The following is a 10908-nucleotide window of genomic DNA, read 5'->3' on the forward strand; positions in this document are numbered from 1 at the left end:
TCCTGAGTTGGCAGGTATTGTTCCCGTTTTTGAAACCTATCCTCCTCCTACTAACAGCTGTCTGGAGTACAAGCCCATCTGGCCCATGACAACTATTGTCTTCTAGATTTGGCCACTATAGTAGTGTCCGCCTCTGTCATCGAACTATGTAATCGCAGTACAGGCCTTAATTTCACGCCTCCTGGTGTTGTCTTTAGGAGGTGTAGGTGATGGTTCCGAACTGGGTAGTTGGGGTTCAGGGTCAGACAGCAGTATGGACAGGGGACAGCCAGTAGGAGATGCGGGGGTGGTACTGTCTAATCAGTTTTTTAAGTTACCTCATCCTCTCCATGGTTTGTTGCAAGGTATTGCAGAATCAACAGCAGAGAGTTAAGATCAGGTTCATTTTTATGGCTAACCGTTAAATTGCAAACTCATGCTGAGGCGTTGCGGGTCTCGCATTTTGTTTCGTTGACCGCTCTGTACCCATTAACGAAGGGGTGCTTAGTTTCATGACGGCAGAAGTATTGCAGGATCAGTGTTCGTTAAGTCAACTCCGGCAACGTGTGGTAGATATGTTGCCGGAACGTATGAGGGTGGTGTTAGAACTGATGTTTTAATGGGGCGTTCAGTCATGAGAGTTTGTCAGTATTTTGAGCGCATACGTATAGCAGTAGTCGCTCTGGGAAGACCTGTCTCGGAGCAGACTTGTATTGCGCCTATAATGGAGGGAATGCACCCACAGGATCACATACGCTTTGTGTTTGCCGAAAAACCGTGCAGTTTCAAGCAGTTACAAGATCTTGTTAATACCGCATATGCTTTAGCGTCCGTAGACGGTCAGCATGAGAACTTAGCTCCCGGAACGGGGTCCTCGCTCGGAGTCGAATCACAGATGTCGCCTAGTAGGGGGAACGTGCCTTTTCCTCGACGCTGTTACCGGTGTCTGACCATCTTGTGCAACAGTGTCCTGCACAGCGCCGTGAATGGGTGTCTAAATGGCGCCAGCGTAAGGAAAGGACGGAGCAACGGCGGAGCAAGAATTGGCCGGTTAATTGCCGCATTATAAATTCGCCCCGTATGTTCCACCTCCATTACGTATGCGCGCGTCTGGGTGGGGAACCAGTCTGCGCCCTGCTTGATTCCGGAAGTTCGCGATACCTATTAATACGCAGTGGTATCTAGGGTTTCGCCGTTTGTGCAGATTTTCTGATTTGCACCCCGCCAAGCATAGATGTCGGGTTGCCATTGGGCAAAAGTTGCCTGTCTTGGGGAGGTGAGAGTTAGTTTACCTGTTCAGGGTTTTTCTTGGCCGATTTCGTTGCTTGTAGCCGAGAGGCTGAGTACCCCGCTTATTCTCAGATGTGACTTCATTCAGGCGACCCAGTTGGTGTTAGACTATTCAGGGGCTGCATTTTATTTCAAATTTCGACCTGACAGGAAAATCGCCTTCTTCAGTTGTAATCGTGCGGTTGGTGTGCACGCTCTTAGGGAAGACTCGGAGCAGGTCGATGTATCGCACTTGGACCCTGATCAGGCTCAGCAAGTAAGGCGCTTGCTTGATGATAATCCTGAGGTTCTTACCATCAGAGTTGGAATGACGCATTTAATTAAGTATAATATACAGCTTACTGATAGGATCCCGGTGCTTCATGCACCTACCACCTTTCACCCCAAAAAATGAAGATATTAAGTGTTAAGGTCGATCGCATGTTGCAGGACGGAGTTATTACGTATTCCGCTTCTCCTTATGCTTCTCCCGTTTTCTTTGTACCGAAGGGTCAGAGTGGAGACTATCGAGCGGTGGTCGATTACCGGGCTTTGAATCAGGCCCCGGGTTCCCGGGTTCGATTCCCGGCGGGGCAGGGATTTTCTCTGCCTCGTGATGACTGGGTGTTGTCTGATGTCCTTAGGATAGTTAGGTTTAAGTAGTTCTAAGTTCTAAGGGACTGATGACCATAGATGTTAAGTCCCATAGTGCTCAGAGCCATTTGAATCAGGTCATGTTAGAATCCGTTCCTCTACCGGATCTCCGTAAGTGTTTTACCTGGTTTCAAGGGGCCACCATTTCTGTACTGTCTTGGACTTGAACCAGGCTTACTATCAGATTCCTCATACTGAAAGTTCCAAACCAGCCACTGCATTCTTCACAGACTGGAATTTATTCCAGTTTAACCGCGTTCCTTTCGGTTTGGCTACTGGTGCAACAGTGTTGTCCCGACTCTTGGATAATGTTGCAGACGACCTGAAATTTAAGTGTATTTATAATTATCTTGATGTTTTGGTAATCTTCAGTAGTTCGTTTACGAACCACCTGGAACACCTGAGTTTAGTTTATGGTAGGTTTCGTTCCGCTGGCGTAACTGTGAAACCCTCGAATGTCACCTTATGTCGTCCTCGTATATCTTTTTTAGGTCACCTGGTATCGGCAGATGCGGTGCACATTGATCAGGAACGTACTAAGGCTATCAGGGAAGCATTCAGTTATGTCAGTTAAATATGGTTAATGGTGGTTTTCTGAACACTGTTTCAATTAGTGAAACTTGGTTTAGTAAATTTTGAAAGATCTGTGTCTATCGCACTCAAATGCATCAATTTTCAGAGTACTGCTACTGGTTCTGTAGGGCAGGTGCCTTTTATTATAATCGTTGTTACTATTGATCCCATTAACAGCATGTGTTTGTAATAAAGAAGTGTATGGCAACTACAAACTGCCTGTGTTTAATTTCGCTTTGCTACGAATAATTCGACAGTTCACTGATAAAATTTTTACACTCGAAGTATCTTTATTTTGAAGGCTGATTTTGCTATCTGCGTATCAACTGGTGAGTGTTCATCAGAGGAGCTTCCACTAGGCCCCAAACCATAGGAGGCCGACGAACCCTGGGAACAATGCTGCAAATTACGAGCTGTGTTTGCATCCCACGCACGAGGTCATCAGCCTCCACCATTTCCACCAACCGCGCGAATAAAATGAGAATGACGTCAGAACCGGTGCTAAAAGTGTCATTGGTGCCGTCGTGAGCCACAACTAGCAGATGACTGCAGCCTGCACATTAGACAGGTGCAGGTGAGGCCTCGTTCATGTCTCTATGAGATCCCAGCAGACATAACCAGTGCACATGGGCTTTTTTTATTTCAGCCCTTATAACTTCGCAGTCTGGCTAACTATCGATAGAGCTGTATATATTGGCGTTATATTAAAAAATCTATTTGGGCTGCGCTGAAATGCCACCAGGTGAATATTATTTGTCTCGATCAAGTCAAGCAATTTAAACACAGCTACACGAAGGGATATACCAGTTCTTATTCCGGTATTAATCATAGCTTCATTACATGCACAACACCAATACCTCCACTAACGTTTTTCAGTTTACTAGAGCCTAACAGCTCGTAGCAGAGCGATAATTTGTTAATGCAGCAAAGAGTACTTTTGCACGCCGCGTTCATTGGACAATAAATGTCGTCGCACAGATAATTATTTACTGAGTACACAATATTGAATGGATTGAAAGAAGTTATTAATGTAGTAATAACACTGAATGCTGGTTTATTGCACTATTTTCACATCCTAACATTGCCGTAAGGAAGTACTTTTACTACGTGGGTGGAATTAATGACTTGTACTTCAGTCCAGAGTCCATTAACTTATTGTACTAAAGTTAATTCTTCTCTCATAATTCGGTTTCGAAGTTTAGTCTCTATATCGCTCCATCATTAATAGTTTGTAACTTTGGGTAAAGTCCAGTCTTTTATTGAAAATATTCAATTTAAGACAATTTCGAATCCTTCATTATCTGTATTCTACTTGATATCCTATTTGAAATTACTGATTTCAGTGAGTCGTAGTAGATCACAAATCTTTAGCGTCCAATAAACAATCTCGTCGTGTCCACGTACACGAGCACACGATGAGGTACAACCTGCTCCGGCAAACTCTCGTAACACAGTAACAGTGCATGGCTCTTTCTTAGGTATTACACACGATTCTCAAAGAGTACTCATAAGGAGTATTTTTTGAGATCGTTCGTCCTACTCCGTGATTTCTGATTAAGCTACTTTCCGATCTGCTATGATTTTATTTTGGAACTAATGGGGTTCTATCTTTATTTCTTTCTTTTTCAAAACACTAAGCTACTTGGTACTGAATTTCTTTTCTATCTACTTGCTACTATTCAAGGAACATTATTCCAAAAGAAACTTCGTTTTTCTCTTTTTTTATGAAATTTGGAAGTTGATTTTTGGGACTTTTAGGCTTTGGGGTAATATTTTTATATTCTTCATTTTTTCGTCCAAAGGAAGCGGCGTTACACCCTGAACGCTATCTTTCTAAGGGGCTCCATAACGAGCCCTACGTTGCACCTCCTGACAACTCCCAGATCCCTGCCCATGTGTTTGTGTTCAGATTCTGCTGATGGAACGGCCATCTGTTGACTCATATGAGGAATAGGTGAGGCCAGAGGACGGCGCCCACGTTCACCCTCCGCCTCGTACGACAAGTACATATCACAGATCATCACCCATCCTCCTGCGTTGAGGGCGGACCTACCGCTTCGGGTGCGTTAGGACGTGCCTTGGCATCAGAGCTGGAGAACGAAAGAAGCGGCACCTGGGGCGCACTGGAACGCACACGCTTTCTCCGCCACCGCTATCTTTATGCGCTGTGTAGCTGGCTGTTCAGACGAAATGAAAACTGCTTTACAGGTTTCCTGAATTGGCACATACAGTTTACAAACGAGGAATTAAACGTTTAAAATAGGAAAGGACGCCCGAAATTTTATAAATATACTACCAGGAAGACACAGGAAGACCTAAATAAGTAATTTCCCGCTCTGCTCTAGACTAACTGGTTAAGTAAGCCGAAACGAACGGACTCTCGTCTTCAAAACAAATGATCAACTAATGCATTACAGATTGAGTAACTTACATTTTGTGGGGCGGCGGGTGGAATTAATTGTTATAAAAATGTTTCTATTATTTATGCAGTCTTTTGCCGTTCTCAACACTGGCTCTCTAACTACAGTATTGGCAACCAGAAAGTGATTATCAAAACGTGATGTCTGTAATTATAATTCCTAGTGCCCACTTCATCTGAGAAATACACTTATAGCTACAGTTTATAGCTCTGAGGAATTAGGAGATTGTCTCGGATTCATAATCAAAAACGATTCTCTAAAAATGTTCACTATATTCTGAAAGTCACAGACCAAAAAGATCCGCACAATCCAACTGACAGAGCAGTTCAGAGTCTAATGCGCTGATGCAACTATAGCTGTTCAAATTAACTGTTTAAGTCAATGCTCGCCTTAATTTGATGATAATGTTCAGCAAACGCCACGCTAAATAATGGTAGAATGTCTGTCCGGCGACGGCACGTGAAAATACGACATACACAAACTGAAGATAGATCATTAAAGTCATCCCCGAATTAACACTTCACTGGAAAACGATTTCATGGTTACGCGTATCCCGAGTAACTTATTACGGCATCCGAGGCTGTTTATAGCAATGATACCGACGCGACGCGACTCCCGGCACAGGTGGTGTGCTATTCAGAGTCTCGAGAGAACTGGGGCCTCCTCCTCTCGCGCAGCGTTCTTATATAGAAAGACGGCTAAGGGAACGCCTGATCAAAATTGCTGTCCCGACTAGCCGCTGGGCTAGTAATGCACCACTTTAAGTTATTGAATAAATCATTGCTTCCTTTGCTGATGGCCGATGAAGCTTTCAATTTAAATGTGCAATCAGCACACGGGTAAGTAATCATAATAAAAGTCTGACGTGGCTAAGTCAAATATTTTGGGCGAGAAAATTAATTTAATTACTCTACACGCAGTAGACGAGCTCTGAACTTGCTCTTTGGAGATACGCTATAGCTATAGTTTTATAGTTGTTCTGTTGAAACTTCTCACATCTTTATGATTGTAGCGTATCTCCCTTCTACTTAAATTTAAACAACCTAGCCTTATTTATTAGCCTACTTAATCTATCTTGCTTCCTTAATTTTTAAGACAAAAACCAGAAAATCATGAATTTCAACTAAAATTTTGATTTGTGAGATCCAGAATACTGTTTCTACTAAATTATTATGCAAAAGGGGTGTAAGTACAAATTTTTAAGTTTCTAGCCCTTTTATGTTGCGCCAATGATTTTTACAGATAACATCGAAATTTCGAAAATGGTTAAAGTTATTGAATTGATATTCAACACATATTGATTTAGTATTACTCCTGACATGCTAGAAACGTTTCAGGTTAGTTACTTGATTTTTAAAGTATTGCGCAACATTTATGACGTCAGAGCTAGTTACAGCGGACTAGGCTGGCACACAATGGAAAGACTGGTGTGAATTTTATACGGCGTGAGTAGGCTGCTTCCCTACAATTTACAATTACAAAACGCAAGATAAACCACCCAAATAGAAAAATTCGCATGAAATTTATGAAATATACTGCTAAGAAAACACAGGAAAAGCTAATTACGTAACTTGCCGCTCATCAGATGTGTCAATAGGCCACAGCTGGGGCATGACTGACAGGCTTACTAGGCTGAAACGATGGACACTTGCTTCAAAACAAAACAAAAAAATTAGCAACTATGGTGCTACTGACTGAATAAATTTACAGTTGCGTTACAAAGTGTGAAGTTAAACATCTGAAATTGAAAATTTAGCAACACTCTGTAATACTTGCCCTAAATATGGGGTGGTACACCACTTATGCAAACACTTGAACAGCAGAAGGAGCATAGAGGAGAGGAAAAATTTTCAGTTTCTGTTGCATTTGTAGTATATGGTGAAGCACGGCTGGACAGTAACCATTGGTTGAGGAAGTAAATTGTTTTGTGTTATAAGCTATTTTGAAATCTTCTTTAGACATTAGAACATCTAAGAGATGGTGCACCATTGAATGGAAAGCCACATGTCTGTGTGATATAGGGTGTTGTTTGAAAGAAGTTATTACTGTGTCTGTTGTGGTTTTCTATATGTCTTGATACAGTGTGTTTGTGTACTGATGTTAGAATTTAGATCTAGGAAATTTATGGTTTGTGAACGGAATGTTTTTATGCTGGCTGTTTAAATTAACAACAAAATGTGTTGAGTTGTCTTGTAGTCACATATGCAGTACATGAGTGCATCACTTACATTTCTGAACCAGTATTCTATCTACATTCATAAGTTCTCTTTTCAAGGAAAGTTGTTCAAAGTTGTCCACGACATTTCCACTGGAGGTGGATTAGGTGGTGGTTGTTGGGATTTTAAGGGGGACTAAACGGCTAAGGTCATCAGTCCCCCAGGAGGTGGATTAAGGGCGGACCCCATAGCTAAGACATCTGTTTAAACAGACATCCCTTAGAAGTTTTTTCATTTACAGCTACGAAACTGTTTTTCAAGAAGCGGCAGAAGACTCAGTTAACACCTGGATTTAAGTTTTCGATGATTTGTCTAAACTTATCGAGTCAGGTGCTTGGATGGTTGCTTTGAAAAATGCGTAATTTTCTTGTCGTCGATGGGGCGTTAAAGGTCAACCTTCCTTTTATTTTCAAAAGCAGGGAATCGAGTTCAGAAAAGCCGCACGCCATTTATAGAGGCAACAGAAATCTTGTCGCACGTTGACTATGCAGCTTCAGTTTATTGAACTGAGAGTGCAGAGTCTGGTAGCTGCATTCGAAATGCCTCGTTAGAAGAAGAAAACCTATGTTTACTATGTGTACGTGCCGGGTGGAATCATTCCAGACGTGGAAAGGGTCGTTCCGAATGTCATGAAGAGCACAGGGTGCAGCCAACTGCAGGCAGTGGCTCGTGTCGGTACCAACGATTTGCGTCGCTTTGAATCGGAAGAGATACTCCCTGGTTTCGAGCGGCTATCAAGAGGGGTAAAGGCTGCCAGTCTTGCTTGCGAGATGAAAGCAGAACTCATCATTTGCAGCATAGTCGACAGGAACGATTCCAGACCTTTGGTACAGAAGCGAGTGGAGCGTCTGAATTAGTGCGTCGGACGGTTCTGGGACCATGTAGGCTGCAGATTTCTCGGCTTGCGTCCCATAATGTGCTGAGGTTTCGGGATCCGCTAAGCAGGTCATGAGTCCATTACACGGAGGAGGCGGTTACATGGGTAGTGGCTTGGACTGGATGGTTTTTTTTAGGTAAGAGAGCTTCTGTCTCAAACGGTGCAGGTCGAACATAGGAAAAACGTTGGTCTAGGTATAACAGCGAGGTAAAACAGCTGTGAATTTTCGTAGTCGTGTGGGGAAAGTGTCACAACTCTAAGCGCTAATAGGAAGCACTGACGCTCAAATGGTTATAGGTACTGAAGCCTGGCTAAGGCCGGAGATAAGTTCAGCCAACATTGTTTCGAAGGACCTAATGGTGTTCAGAAAGGATAGGCTAAATACAATGGGCGGTGACGTGTTTGCTGCTGTTGAAAGAAGTTTGTCTTGCAGCGAAATTGAAGTAGACAGTTCCTGTGAGTTATTATGGGTAGAGGTCATTCACGGCAACTGAAATAAAGTAATAATTGGATCGTTTTACCGACCTAACTCAGATGATACATTTGCTGAAAGGCTGAAAGAAAATTATTGGAATGCTTGGAGTGTGGTCCTTCGAAAGAACAAACACCACGCAGTTCCTACTGCTGTGAAACACTATATGTAAACTGAAGAGGGATGACTGCTATCAGCTACAGAGGGACATTAAGCAGTATCAGTGACGAGGAGCGAAAATCTGTAGCGGACCGGGATTCGATCCCGGGACCTCCTGCTTACTAGGCAGGTGCGGTAACCACTACGCCATCCTGGACACAGCGTCACTAGAACTGCTCGGACTATCTCGATACGCCTCACAGCCGATCCACACTCTCATCGAGCGCCGCCTATCCGCAGTCCGTGTCCATTATACTCCTGCTGGCTATTTACAGATTCCCACAGGAGGTCGGGCGTATTTGTGCTTCGGCACTGAAGAAAGTGGATCCATTAACCAGCCAGAATTATGAATTATTTGAATACATGGTGCCTGTTCCTTCGAAAGAACAGACACCACGTCCCGCTGCAGCTAATAGCAGTCCCCCCCCCCCCCTTCAATTTACATACAGTTCAAAGAAAACTTGAATCTAATTTCAAACACATACTTGACTCGTGCAATTATGGTTGGTGGTAACAGCAATTTACCCTTGATATGTTGGCAAAATACGTGCTTTAATCCAACCAAGGTGCTAAAAGCACTCTCTTTAAATTATTTCGAGCAATTAGTTCATGATCCCTCTCGAATAGTAAACGGTTGTGTGAACACACTTGACCTCTTAGCAACAAATAATCCTGAACTAATAACGTGCATCGAAACGAATACAAGGATTAGTGACCAGAGGTTTATGGTAACTACGAAATCCGCCAAAAATAACGAAAAATATGCCTGTTGAAAAAAGCAGATAAGAATTCGATTGACTCCTTCCTGAGAGAAAATCGACATGCCTTCCAAATTAACAATATAAATGCAAATCGCATGTGGATTAAAAGAAGTGTTACCGACTGCAACTAAGAGAACTGTACCAAATAAATTAACAAACGACGGTGCTGATACTCCACAATGCACAAAACAGGTCAGAACTCGATTTCTGAAACAACGAAAAATTATGCCGAACTTAAACGGACGGAAAACCCCCACTATTCGGTATCTTTTGCACATGCTCGAAATGTAGCGGGGACTTCAATGCCAGATCCTTATACACACAAGAAAAAATGTTTTGCATCCCCTCGGTTGCTTTTTACAAATAATTGGAATAGAGATCAACATCAACATCATTTCCGCCCTTTTTGTAGCTCACAAAAACCACACATTGCATGCTGTTCCACCACACAGCGAGACTTGGTGGCGGTACAGATTGCTGTACACACCGGTAGCTCTAATACCCAGTAGCATGTTCTCTTGCACTGATGCATACCTGTATTCGTCGTGGAATACTATCCACAAGTTCATCAAGGCACTGTTGGTCCAGATTGTCCCATTCCTCAACGGCAATTTGGCGTAGATACCTAACAGTGGTTGGTGGACCATGTCGTCCATAAACAGCCCTTTTCAGTCTATCCCAGGCATGTTCGATAGGGTTCATGTCTGGAGATCATGCAGGCCACTCAAGTCGAGCGAGGTGGTTATCCTGAAGGAAGTCATTCACATGATGTGCGCGGTGGAGGCGCGAATTGTCGCCCACGAAGACGAATGCCTTGCCAATATACTGCCGATATGGTTGCACTATCGGTCGGAGGATGGCATTCACGTATCGTACAGTCGTTACGGCGTCTTCCATGACAACCAGCGGCGTACATCGGTCCAACATAATGCGCCGCAAAACATCAGGGAACCTCCACCTTGCTGCACTCGCTGGACAGTGTTTCTAAGGCGTTCAGCCTGACCAAGTTGCCTCCAAACACGTCTCCGACGATTGTCTGATTAAACGCATATGCGACACTTATCAGGGCAGAGAGCGTGATGCCAATCCTGAGCGGCCCATTCGGCATTTTGTTGGGCCCAACACAGCCTTCTGAGATATCTTCACAAAAGGAAAGTTAATATTCCAGAATTTGAATCAAGAACAGCTGCCAACATAAGTAACATAGAAGTAGATATGCTCGAAGTAGCGAAGCAACTTAAATCACTTAATAAAAGCAAGTCTCCAGATTGTATATCAATTAGGTTCCTTGCAGAGTTTGCTCATGCAATAGCTCCATACTTTACAATCACATAGACCCCTTCGCTCGACGAAAGATCCGTAACCGAAGACTGGAAAGCTGTACGGATCACACCAATATTAAAGAAAGTTGATAGGAGTAATCCGCTAAATTACACTGTTGCAGAAACAACGAAAAAACACATACCAAATTTAAACAGACGCAAAGTCTCCTAGATTAGAGATTAACTTCTATACGCAGCAGGATTTT

General features: G+C 43.2%; 1 non-coding gene across 1 annotated transcript; it reads right to left on the reverse strand.

Moving 5' to 3' along the window:
* Nucleotides 1-8699: 8699 nt before the first annotated feature.
* On the reverse strand, nt 8700-8776 carry Trnat-agu (transfer RNA threonine (anticodon AGU)). The gene has a single exon. It is a non-coding gene; the product is annotated as a tRNA-Thr (tRNA).
* Between the last annotated feature and the right edge of the window lie 2132 nt (nt 8777-10908).

The sequence above is a fragment of the Schistocerca serialis genome, chromosome 4 (assembly GCF_023864345.2).
Source record: "Schistocerca serialis cubense isolate TAMUIC-IGC-003099 chromosome 4, iqSchSeri2.2, whole genome shotgun sequence".
In the NCBI taxonomy this organism is placed as follows: Eukaryota; Metazoa; Arthropoda; class Insecta; order Orthoptera; family Acrididae; genus Schistocerca; species Schistocerca serialis.